Source organism: Botrytis sinoallii (assembly GCF_014898435.1).
Source record: "Botrytis sinoallii strain Bc 23 chromosome Unknown BSIN_021, whole genome shotgun sequence".
NCBI lineage: Eukaryota > Fungi > Ascomycota > Leotiomycetes > Helotiales > Sclerotiniaceae > Botrytis > Botrytis sinoallii.
Window position 1 is genome coordinate 28,724 of NW_024066048.1, and position 12,989 is coordinate 41,712.

Genomic DNA, 12,989 nt, shown 5'->3' on the forward strand with positions numbered 1-12,989 from the left:
AAATAAAATTCCCTCCTTTCGATAAAATATACTCTTCCCAGATGTTATTTACAATTAATGAATTAATCTCTTCTTCAATAGCTTGCTTTCATTTTTCTTTATATTTGGGATTCGAGACCGCTTAATAATATATAATAGGAATAGGGATTCCTAAAATCTGTTCTGCAGGGAAGGCTGTATCCTTGTCTATAGGGTTTCCTAAAATTACTTGCAGGTTTTCGAATAATTTTGTTTTAATACTTGTATTGATTCTTGATGTAAGCAATATAAAGATCATAGCATATTCGATAGCATTTCTATTTAGATCTACTATAAGCATTGCTATTATTGCTCTGATTAGTTTTTGGATATACTCATCTAATCCATTATTATTTTGCTTATATTTTCGAAAAGAGTATCTTTTAGAAGTATCTATGTCTATAGGTATAATTGAGATTTTGGTTAAAAATTGAATTGTAGATATAGCATCTGATATTTCTGCCTTTATTATTCCTAAAGATAGTATTAGATCCTCAAATAGATTGATTTTGATAATATTCCCTTCACTATCTTTATTAAATTCCTGAATATTGTTTATCTTAAATACACTAGAGATTATTACTTTTGGGATCTCGGGAATAATAATATCTTGTAATGAATCAAATAGACATTCTGATTTCTCTTACACTTTGTAAGATCTACCTCTAGATCTCCTATCAGAAATGATATTCTTTATACCTTGAGAATTTAATGCTAAATTCCTTATTTTCAAGTCTAAATCTCCTTCCTTTTTGGATTTGTTTATAATTATTTGGCTTACTCGTACAATATAATCTAGTTCTAGTAAATATACTCTAATATATCTATTGATTGTAGCCGAGTATTCCACAAAAATGCCTTTTCGAATCGTATCTCGTAATTTGTCATATCATTAATCCTTTGAAATTGTCTTTGGATTAATATATATATAGCACTTGCTTCCCCATATTCTACAATAACTAATATCCGAAGTTAATCCTATGAACACTTCGATCAGGCTAACCACACTATCGTCGATAATTAGTCCAGTGTTTGTTCTGTTCCTGTAGTGTGCATTATATTCAATAGCTTTATCCCAGAATTCCAGTGACAATCCGGACTCCTTTAGCATAGCTCTTATATCGGCTTCAACAGTACCAATGTTTTTCTCAGCAGCTTCGTTCTAATGAAATGATGTTATAATTATTAATTCTGATCAGATCCCAGAGTTCCATTCTTTAACAACTTGGATTAGCTCTAGTGCATTATCAGTCCGAGCAGCTATTATCTTGTTACCAATACCGAGTTCCAATTCGGTTTTCCATTTCTTCAATCTTGGTATAGCTTTATCTTTTGTTTTTAGAGTTAAAATCCAATTCATTCTTATCCAGCTGTTTATAATCAATAAGAAATAGCGATTTCCTTATAATAATCTTAAGAATAAGCCAGCGATATCAAAGTGAATAAGCTTAGTCTTTTTGTCTTGTAAGGACTGAGTTATTTCGAAATTAGATTTTTATCTTAATAAGTACACAAATTTCGTATACAGGGATCTTAAATGGGACTTTGATTGGCTTTTCCAATATAATAATTTTATAAAGATTTTGTATTTTCTTTGGATCAAAATGATTAAATTGTTTGTATTATAATAAATAAGTTTCTAAATCCTTTTTGATTTTATCTAAAAAGATATCTAGAGTAGTTTTATTTGGCTTAATATTATTAATAATCTTTATGCTCGATAAAGCAATATCTTCGTATCCTTTTGCAATATTCGAGATTATATAAATTCCTCTATTCATTTTTGCTTTAATAATATTTATTTCATTTTTTCGAAAGTATATACAATCTGAATTAAACCTGTCCTTAAGTTTAGTTTTATAGATCTTCTTATTAGAGAAGAGATTAACTCTTAATCCCAATATATACAACATTTTTGAAAGTAAAACCATACCCCTATTTTCCAGCTTTATTATAATAATATCTATTCAATTATAGTATATAACTTCCCCATCAACTTTTATCGTTTTTCTCTTTATTTTCTTAATATTTTTAAAAAAGAAAAGTTGATTAGATATATATAAGGAAACACTAATATCTATATATTAATAAGAAGGGGTAATCTTATGGATAAGCTTTTTGGATACACAGCATTCTTTGTTATTAGATTTTTCTTTGCTTTCTAATGAATCGAGATTAACTAAAAGACTCTTATTGTTTGTAAAATGAGTTTAATTGCTTTTCTTAAAGAATAACACTTTGGTTGTCTTTTTAAATATTGCTCTCCATTGTTAGACTCTATAGTATTTGCGAATCAAAACTTATACAAATAAAAAATCTTTACAATCATATAAAAAGTGTCCTTTTTGTTTATATAGATAACAAATAGAGGATTTTACATCATCATTTTATTCTTGCTTTCTAAATAAACTTGATTTTTTGTATTCTCTTTATCAATCCGGAATTATATACTTTCCACTAGCAATGTGAACTTGTTCTGTCTCTTTAATATTGAGTTTTTTAGCTATAAGATACTTGATCTTATCTCCAATTACTAATATACTTTGAACACTCATAACATTAATCGTTATTTGGTAATCAATTGGTAGACTTCTTATAAGAATTAAAAAGAGAGCTTGATCTTTATATAAATCTTTGAATACAGGATTAGCTATACCAAGCTTGTATTAATATTTCTTGAGTTTATCCCAAACTTTAATGATGATTATCTCCAATTGATTTAAGAGTTTGAAAATAAATATCTAGATTATTGTCAGGTATAAGTTTGCTGTGATATTATTTGTTCTTGAGTATTTGGATTTCAGATAATTTTATAATATATATACTATATTGTATTCATCGGCTAGTACTTCATTATTGTGACGATCCTGTCATATTAGTGGATCGGCTAGGTCCTCACGTGATCCACAATCCTGTATATTACCACTTCCTTCCGAAGAGCTCTTCTAGCTCTTCACCTTAGTATTCTAAATGATGCAATCGTCACAATTATCATTATTAAGCGATCTGTATATATATAAAAGTATATTAGCTTTGTCCTTTAAATATACAGTTTTCTTTTTAATATTAAATCTGATACATATTGTTGTAACACTTTCAGTGATTAAGAAGACCTCAATACCATCAATCTCCATCCCAAGTTCTCCAATCCTCGTATAATTCTGAAGTATAAATTCAATTATATAAAACCTGTGACACTTTGCCTTAGAAGAACTGCGAGAGCAGGATACAATTTATCCTTAGAATCTATAACTACAGAATCGGGAGCAAAGCGCTTATAGAGCATTCCTATATACTAGCTATGTATACATAATCATACACATACGCAAACATGCATGTAAGCAATCGCAGTTGCGATTGAATGCGATCCGTGACACTACCCTCCCTTTCGAAAAAGCTTGTCCTCAAGCTTCACAATTATCTAATCTGTAGATATATTAGTAATCCCAATAAAGCATTGTTGTTTATATTGTAGTATAGCATGGTAAACGGGTGTGTATGCAAATTTTGCTTTTTTCGTGACAAGAAGGCGTATGGAAAGCGGAGAAAACCGTTCTGTAGTCTAGCAATAGCGCAAAGCCTTTGAAGTATATAGATTACCTGAATTTCCCTTTTTCTTTTAAATCTTTTTTGGTTACTTATCTTCTTTGTATCCCTCAATCAATAATCAATATGCCTTTTATATCATCAAGAAAACACAGTAGCAAGAGCAAATTGTTGTTAGTGCAACTAAAGCAGTGAGAGAATGTGCGTATGGTAGTGAGTTGTTTATTTTTTTTTTGCATTTGCTTTGTTGATATACTTCTTTATAGCTTATAGTGAAAAGAGTATCTGCTTCTTCTATTATACAAGACAAGCGTTCTGTTAAGAAAGAGGAAAAGTCGAGCTATAGCAGAAATAACAATAATCCTATCAGCAAGGAGGAGGATGATGAGAAAGATAGATTGAATAACAAAGATATATGTAAATAAGGCTTTTTTTTGATATCTCCAACTTATAGTCGGCTTGTTTAACAAGTGTGATTATAGATATCGAAGGTAATGTATCTGAAGGTAGGGTCGATCTTCAATATGCTTATTGGATATATTTGTTTCATTATTTTTCGAGACAGAATTCGGAGAAAGAATATAATCCCTTGATTGATTGTATTAACAATTACAAAAAGAAATTTGCTAACAAGTTAATTGTAGTGATATATTATTTTCGTAATCTCGAAAATGATAGCAAGATAGTTGAGAAAGATATTCTGGAGGCTTTATGTCAAAGTTAATCTGATTGCAAATTCGATATACTTTGTTGCAGAAGTGTTGGCTTTGTTGATATTGATGAGTAGGGATCTCCAAGTAAAAGATTATCAAAAAAGACAGTATTACAATGGGAACAATATATTCGGGAAAACAGTTGGGTTTGTGCTAGCTGTATATACAGTTGTGTTTTCGGTAAGGGAGATAGTATCTATTATCAACTTTCTGAACAATTATCTGGTCAATCTCGCTGTTTACTTTATCTGGCTGATAAGCATAAGTATAAGCGCTTATCTAATAGGGATATGTACAAGATATTTCTTCAATATCGATTGGTTGTTACTAAATATAACAATATAGTAGAGATAAGTTATAACTTTTACTAGCTTTTAGTAAAGTTAACTTTTAAGATAGCTTGATATATAAGAAAAGCTAAAGAATTGTATTTCAAAAGAAATGCTTCCTTTTACTCTTATTCGAAAAGCCGTGGAGTATTGTGTGGTGGAGATTGTAATGCGGGGAGACAAATTGGAATAACAGTACCAGCTTGTTGTAACTCAGATGGAAGCAGAGCTTTTGGTAGTTTGCAAGCGGTTGGGTGTAATTGAGTACTAGCTCGGTCTTGTTGTTGTATATATTACGACTAAGGGTTGTCTTGTCTTTCAGCTTGTAGTTATTCTGTGTGTACTTGTTGTTGCTGTTGGCTGGGGACTTGATTGGTATTTCGGTTTAAACCATTCAGTCTTTGCTATTATATCTTGCCTGACTGTAATTGTTGATACTTGTAAAGGCTTTCTTTCTAGTTTAATTTAAACCTATCAGACAAAGGAAAAGACTTTCTTTATTGATATTTCATCTTTATTCGGTCGCTTTCAGCCTTTTATGCAATTAGGATTTTCTTTATTATAATAATGAATTAAAGAAGTTCTTTCTGTTTTTTTCATTTATATATTGATTATTATCTATGAAATTGTAATCATTCTTTCCATTCTTATAGAAACAAATCCATTCCAGTAGATGTATAGAGAGTCCTGATAGAGTGGGATTTTGTAGGTGGAAGTTATGGAGATAGTGTGGGGTAGTTTTTAAGTTAGAAGTGGGGTACCAAATGAGATTGTTATTGGCGTTTAGTTATAATATTCTGTACTTAAGCTGTTGGTATACTTTCTTTACAGCTAAAATATGTTTTATTTTCTATTCGGTATTATCAGTAATATTTATTGGGGGTGGTGGTTTGAGGATTTGTCCGGGAAATGGATTGTTTATCGCTTTGCAGAGCTTGCTAGATGGAAATATGAAGTGGACTTTTATAGTGGGCGGTAAGTCCAATTGAAAGGAATCTCCGATCCGACCAATGATCTTGAATCTACCTTGAATAGGGTAATCCAGTTTTTTGAATGGTTGTTATATCAAAAAGTCCCTTATACTAAGCTATATATAGTCTCTCATGTTGAAATTGATTGAGCGGCGATACGAGTTAGTTAATTAAGATATCTTTTCTTATATATACAAGATATTTTCTTTTGCTTGATTAAGTGCTAATTTATTGTATTTGATATACTCTCTAGTATTGGTTATATTTAAATCGTTAATAGGCATAGTAGAGTTGAGTTTCCAATCCTAGGGATTGCGGGGTAGATAGTCATACAAGGTCTCGTACAGGGTTTGACCACCTAGTGATTCATAGGGAAGTGTGAGTTGAGCGTAATCCATTATTGATAGGAATTCAAACTAATCATTTTGATAATAGCTTATAAAGGGTCACAAGCGTTATTGGAGATATTAATTATAAATCTCAGTTTGATTGTCAGTTTGTAGATAATGAGCAGTAAATAACTTGATTTGTATTCCTAAAATATTATTAAATTTTTACTAGAATTTGGATATGAATTGAGAACCACAATTAGAGATTATAGTCTCCGAGGTATTATAGTATTTGTATATATAATATAAATATAAATAGGTCTGATTTCTCGAATCGATTGATTTATAATAGGGTATCGAAATAGTTTATTTAGTTAATTGGTTGATAATAACGAATACATTATTATAATTATATTTATTCTTATTAAAATTATAATAATCCATAATGATATGTTGTTATGCTTGTGTAGGAATTGGAAGCAGGTGGAGGAGACTGGGAGTGTAATTTTTTGGTATAGAACTACGCTTGTATTTGTAGTAATTCCGTATATATTAGTTGATTGTATTGTTTATGTTCTTCCAATAGTATTAATTGGTTAAAAGAGTATAGATCTTTTTAATACCAGAATATACAATAAAGATTGAATTGTGAATTTCGCAAATCAAATAGGTTCATAGATTTTCGATATCCGGTATATAAAGTCAATCGTTGTAAAGTAAGAGTCCTTTTTCGAGTATAAAATGTTTATACAATTTAATAGTCTGAACACGCAGAGCTTCTAAATTTGAATAGAATCTATTTACTTTAATAATATAATTTACAATATCGAAAAGCAATGTGATTATATATATATCGATATTTGCAACTATATTCGGATCTTGTTATAGAGATTTGTATATAATCTTTGTATTTATCTGATCATCTTTTATAAGCTACTGAAGACGATTTTTTTTCTTAGTATTATTCTATTGATCCAACTCGTTAGTGCGGTGTATAAGTGTATTTGCGAGTAGATTGTTCTTTCCAGTACGGTATATAATGATAAAATTATAATCGGCAAGTAGTTCTGCTTAGTGTATTTGTTGAGTGTTTAGCTGTTTGATAGATATAAAGTATTCGAGTGTTTTATAATTAATGTATATTTTGATCTGGTATAGGGATTCGACAAATTCGGTTTTCTAATAGTCTAGGGATTTGATAATTACGAGTATTTCTTTATTATAACTTTATAGTTCAGTTTGGTGACGATTATTGTTTTCGAAAAATAGGCAATTGGTAACTATTTGTTATTATACTTCTGAGATAGCATACTAGCGATTATATTATTGGATGTATTGGTTTCCAGTATATAGGATAGTATATAATTGTAATATTGTAGAAAAGGAATAGAGATGAGTCTATCTTTGAGTATATCAAACGCGATTTGACAGATTTTGTTAAAATGGAATTTGACATTCGTTTTTATAAGTTTTGTAAAGAGGTTTTGTTATTATATTATAATCCTTAATGAATTGATAATAAACGTTATAACAACCTAGAACAATTGAATACCCTTTATAGTAATGGGATAAATCCAAGTAGTAATTACTTCAATCTTTCTGGATCAATTTGTATACTGTTTGTAGAGATAATAAAATCTAAATACTTTGTATATTTAATATTGAATTCGTACTTTTTGAAATCTGCCTAGAGGCTAGCGGATTTAAGTTATTCGAGGATATACTTAACATATTCCTTATATTATTTTCGTTTTCAGAATATATAAGAATATTATCAAGGTAAATAATATAAAAGTTATCTAAATAGTCAAATAGAATATTGTTTATATATCATTAATAAATCATAGGGTCATTTATCAGTCCAAAAGGTAAAACTTTGTATTTATAGGAATTATATCGAGTATGGAAAATAATGTATTCTTTAAAAACTGGATCTATGTAGATATAATAAAATACTTATCGAATATCTAATTTGATATACACCTTTATATTAACAAATTGTACAAATATCTTGTCAATGAGAGATAGAGGATATCTGTTTTTGCATATTAAAAAATTGAGTAATCGGAAGTTTATATAGAACTTTAAACTTCTATTTAACTTTCTCACAAAGAAAATCGGTATTGTGAATAGTATTTGACTAGATTCTATAAATCCTTTAGCAAGATTTTCTATAATATATTCTTTAACAATCTTAAGCTGTTTGAATAATATCTTATATAAAAAACTATATTTGAAAGCTTTTTCATCTTTTCCTTTAAGTATAATCTTGTAATTATATAATCAAAAAAGAGATAGGATATCAAACTCACACTTGAAGAACGCTTAATGATATTACTAATAAACTTTGGGGATTAGAGATTCCGTTTCGATATTTATAATAATACAATTAAAAGTAGCAATAGTTTCTGATTTAGAATTATTTAAGGCAATAATTACAATTGAAATTCGATAATTATTGTTTTAACTAGATTTATAAATCGAGATAATATTATTAATCTTTATATATATAATTATAAAGATCTCATAATCCTTACTTCTCTTATAGATAAATTGAAATTAAATCGGCTTAAATATATAAATATCGAATATATCAAAGATACAAAGCGGGAGGGATTTGTAAATAGACTAAATAGAGATTTAATTGAGAATAGATTTCTTCTTCAAATTGATTGAAACCTGAGCTTTGATTATATCTAAGATTATTATATTAGTCTCTTAAAAAGGAATAATAAATATTTCAGATACAATCAGTGTTATGGTCAATTATCCATTGTCAAGTCAATAGTATATCTTTTCCAATCAGGCGTTCTGATCATTAGTATCTTTTTATTTCAAGTAACTAATTCTGGGTTATTGAAGATTATCTCTAATTAAAAGTATATTTTTTAATAAGGAAATAGTAGGAGGATGCTCGGAAGACTATTCAAGATATCAATTAAAATAATCGACTTTAATTCAGATTTCTACCAACTATTTGCAATCTAGGATTATACTATATGAATCTAAATCGATAATGAAAAATGACAAATAAGACTATTGTTGAGTATTAATTGTGAAATTAAGAAATATGAAATAAGTGATAGCTTTACTTTATATATTATTATAGCTTTTGACTTCAATCAATAATTCGAATAATATAAAGCAAGATTTGAATATAGGAAATAATAATGAAAAGAATATCTTATTGATAAAAGCAAAGTTATTCGCTCCGGAATTTATAAGAGATTAAGTATTGTATGAATATCCATTCTTCGAAAATGTGTATGGTAAATTTATAGAATCATTTTTCATTAGTTTTATCAAATCGAAGAATCTTATATCCCAGATTGCATTTAGAAGGAAACTTTTATCTAAACATATTGATTTAAATGTTGATCTTCAGTAGTGTAAGTGGACTTGATAGTTTCCGCTTGTATTTCTTGGTTTATATCCTTCTCGACATTCTCTTCTATATTATAAAACTCTTTATCTTCTTAATCTTTTGGATTTCGGTTATAGTGTTTACATTATTTATATATAATATGAAATTGCAATTCACTCCCAATATGGGGGTGGTAATATTATAATTGAAATTGTTTTCTGGAGATAGAGTATTGTTTGGCTTGAAGGTTTCTATATAGCCAATAAAAGTACGAAAAGGATATTGGGTATGAAACTGAGTAGATGGGTTCGAATTACCCGATAAGCAGAGAGTGCTTCTAGGGGTAGTCGATGAATTGGTATTATTAAATAACTTTCTAAGAGGTGTCTCTTTAGTTGTTTTGTGATGATTGTATTTTCGAAGTGTAACTTTGAGTTTGTTAATCTCAGTAAGCTTAATAATCAGATTCTCAATAGTGTAGTATTTGTTGATATAAAGATCAATAGCTTGTCAGAAGAAATTGAATATTTTTCTTTTCAGATTATAGAGAAGAGTTATCGAATCGGTGATTTCTGTTTATATAGCTAATAGTTTAAACCTACAATATTATACTAGGAAGTTTTCTTATTAGATATTATTAGATATAATCTAGTATTTATACTCAGTTTATATGTAATCAGTTTCAGCAGGGTTTTTGTAAATGGCTGTAAGCTGATCGATTAATTGCTATCCTGTTAAGCAGGGGACTTGAGTATATAACAAGAATATATATTCTTGTACCTCTCCTTTCATCTAATCTACTATATAAAATCGCTATTACGCTTCCGAGATAAGCGAATTTTCATAAAGTTCGAGTCGCTCGGTGATTAATAGTTACTAGAGGCTTGTTTTTGGCTTTACACCATTTTTGAGTTTGAATAAAAGATTAATGGGCTTTGGAATATATAGATGCTCTACTGCAATAATAAATAAACAAAAGTAAAGTGTTCAATGAATTTGTAGATTGCTCGGCAGGGTGACCGGGTTTGAAAAAGGTCTGCTATCGGTACTCGGAAGGGATTGTCGCAAAGACTGACTTCGCGAGCAGGGATTTTTCTTGTTTTTCCTTTTCCTGGTAATAGGAGATGCCCTTTCAATAGAATCGATTAGAATATTAGGAATCCGGACTCCGCAATTCATAAAGGAATCTGTATGATATTGCTGTTGGTATCTTGAAGGTTAAAATGGATAAATAGTATTAAGACTACACTGTAACAATTTGTCTTTGAGTCTTGTAATTTCGTTTTGCAAATTCTCAAAGTCTTTAAGAGTCGATATTTGTTCTTCCTGTAACAGGAAAGTGTATGTCGGTATACTATCCTTAAGAGTTAATACCTTAATCGAGAAGTTGTTTTTAGACTGTTTACCCTTTCTATATCTATTAGTATTTATATTAGAATTATAAGGACTATAACCATCACTCCATTAAAATTAACTATCGTCAACTGGAAGCACTCGGCTAGCGAGAGGGGGAGAGTGATGGAGTTTTTTTAAAGTAAATAGATTGGATATAATAGCGGTACTTGTAATTCTGTATATTAGGGGTTTGTTATTTTCCATCAAATAGATTTACTCAAAATCAGCCCTTTTTTTATAAGTAATATCGAATGTTCTCGATATACCCAAGAAGGTATTATGATTATAAGGTATTATTTGATTGGCTACTAGATGGCCGTGTGATTGTATAATGAGTTATAGATAATGTAACACTTTGCCTTAGAAGAATTATAAAAGCAGGATACAATTTATCCTTAGAATCTACAATTACAGAATCGAGAGTAAAGTGCTTGTAGAATGCTTCTATATACTAACTATATATATGTGATTGTGTACATGCGCAAGCACGCACGTGAGCGATCGCAGCTGCGATTGAGTGCGATCCGTGACAAAACCAATCCTTTCCTCTTAATTATATTTTTATTTGCTGGAATCATTTTTTGTAAATCTTTTGGATGAGAGTTGGAATACGTTTAGCTTGCTTTTTGATATTATTTATTTTGGTGTTTATATAAAGAATTTGTAGAGTTTTTCCTTTTCCTTTTCTTTTTTTGTATAAATAATGCTATACAGATTTGTGATTATAAATATATAAGTATAGATAGCATTGTGTGCTCTTTAATTCCATGAGTTAATAGTAGTGATTGATTGTAGTACCACATATTGATTATAAGATAGTGCTGTGTACTTTTCAATTTTGCGAACTGGATATAAGGTAGTATCGCGTACTCTTCAGTTTCGCGAGCTGGATGTAATATTGATCACATCAATTCTATCCAGAGGCCATACTAACCGGGTCTCATAACCTATTAGAAGATTGGGTGGAAGAGGCCTCTATATTGACTATATTGTTATGCGTGTAAGCATATTGATCTCCCCGTAGTATTATATGAGGGGATCAATATGCCTGTCTATGGTTCGTCTAATCTAGCCCGTTTAGGTAGCCGTATTACTAATCACTACACGTGCTTAGCACCGGTAACTTCTATTCCTTTTAACATATCTCTTAATTAGTAAGATATTAATGAGTGATTTAGCGGACTTATTATGAATCCTCACAGTGTGCTTGTTTGTATGGTTGGTTGTATGGTTGGCTGACTTTATTTTTGGGAGAGAGGAATGTTTGGGTTGTGATGGACATCAGACATTGAATATGGGAGAGTGGGCCATGGTGAGTTTGACTCAATGAGCTTGTTCGTTTTTTTGTTTTACTTTTTTTTCTGAGAGAATTATACACGTGTATGTATTCTGAGGCACTTGATAGATAGAGATAGTCGAGGAGGGGTAGTGAATATTAGATATATAGAAGACTAAACGTATGGGAGTGAGAGCAGATTCCAATTGTTGAAAGTATACTGCATGGAGCAGTTGGGGTTTGGATTTCAGATTTCTTCTTCATGTGATAACCGGCTTTGAACAGTAACTCCTGAGTGAGCAGTGGCTACATGTTTCTCAATCCGTTCACTCCACCTCCCCCTCTCCTGCCTTTCACTGTGTGTGCCCGTCTTGGAAGTGATGCGAGGACTCTGGATCTGTTTCTTATCGTGATCACTGAGTACATCAAATTTTTATGCTAGAAGAGAAGTTCGATGCGATTTGAAATTACTTCACTATCCTCGCAATATGTGGATAATCTCTAAGCAGATTGCTATTAAACGTTTGAAACAGAGTCCTTGAAAAGATGGTTCTTGCCCTTGGAAATGCAATCGCTCCGGGAAACCTGGATCAAAGAATGAAATCTTTTCAAGCACCACATTGATATACTGAAGATCGACAGAATACTTACTAGATTTACAAAAATTCAATCTACATATAAAGATGACATAGTTAGAATGTACACAGCTTCGAATAGAGTATCCAATAGTTCAAACTACAATCCAATGATAAAAGATTTTGAATATCTAAAAGTAGTTGAAAATTTGAAAACAGTTTGATATTCTAATCAAATTTAATATGTTAAATTATTTGAATGTTCCAATTGGTTTAGGGATTTGATAATCTTCATTGTTGGACTGCAATCCGGACTATTGGATACCCTGGCTAAGCCTTCAAAGGGTGATTTCAAGCTGCCCGAGAGAAAGTTGTAATATTGAATCAAAGCCGCTTCAGGCTCTCAAAATCAACACTTGTTAAATATGATGAATTGACCAACTACAATTTTTGCTTTTCCGTATGGTGCGTGG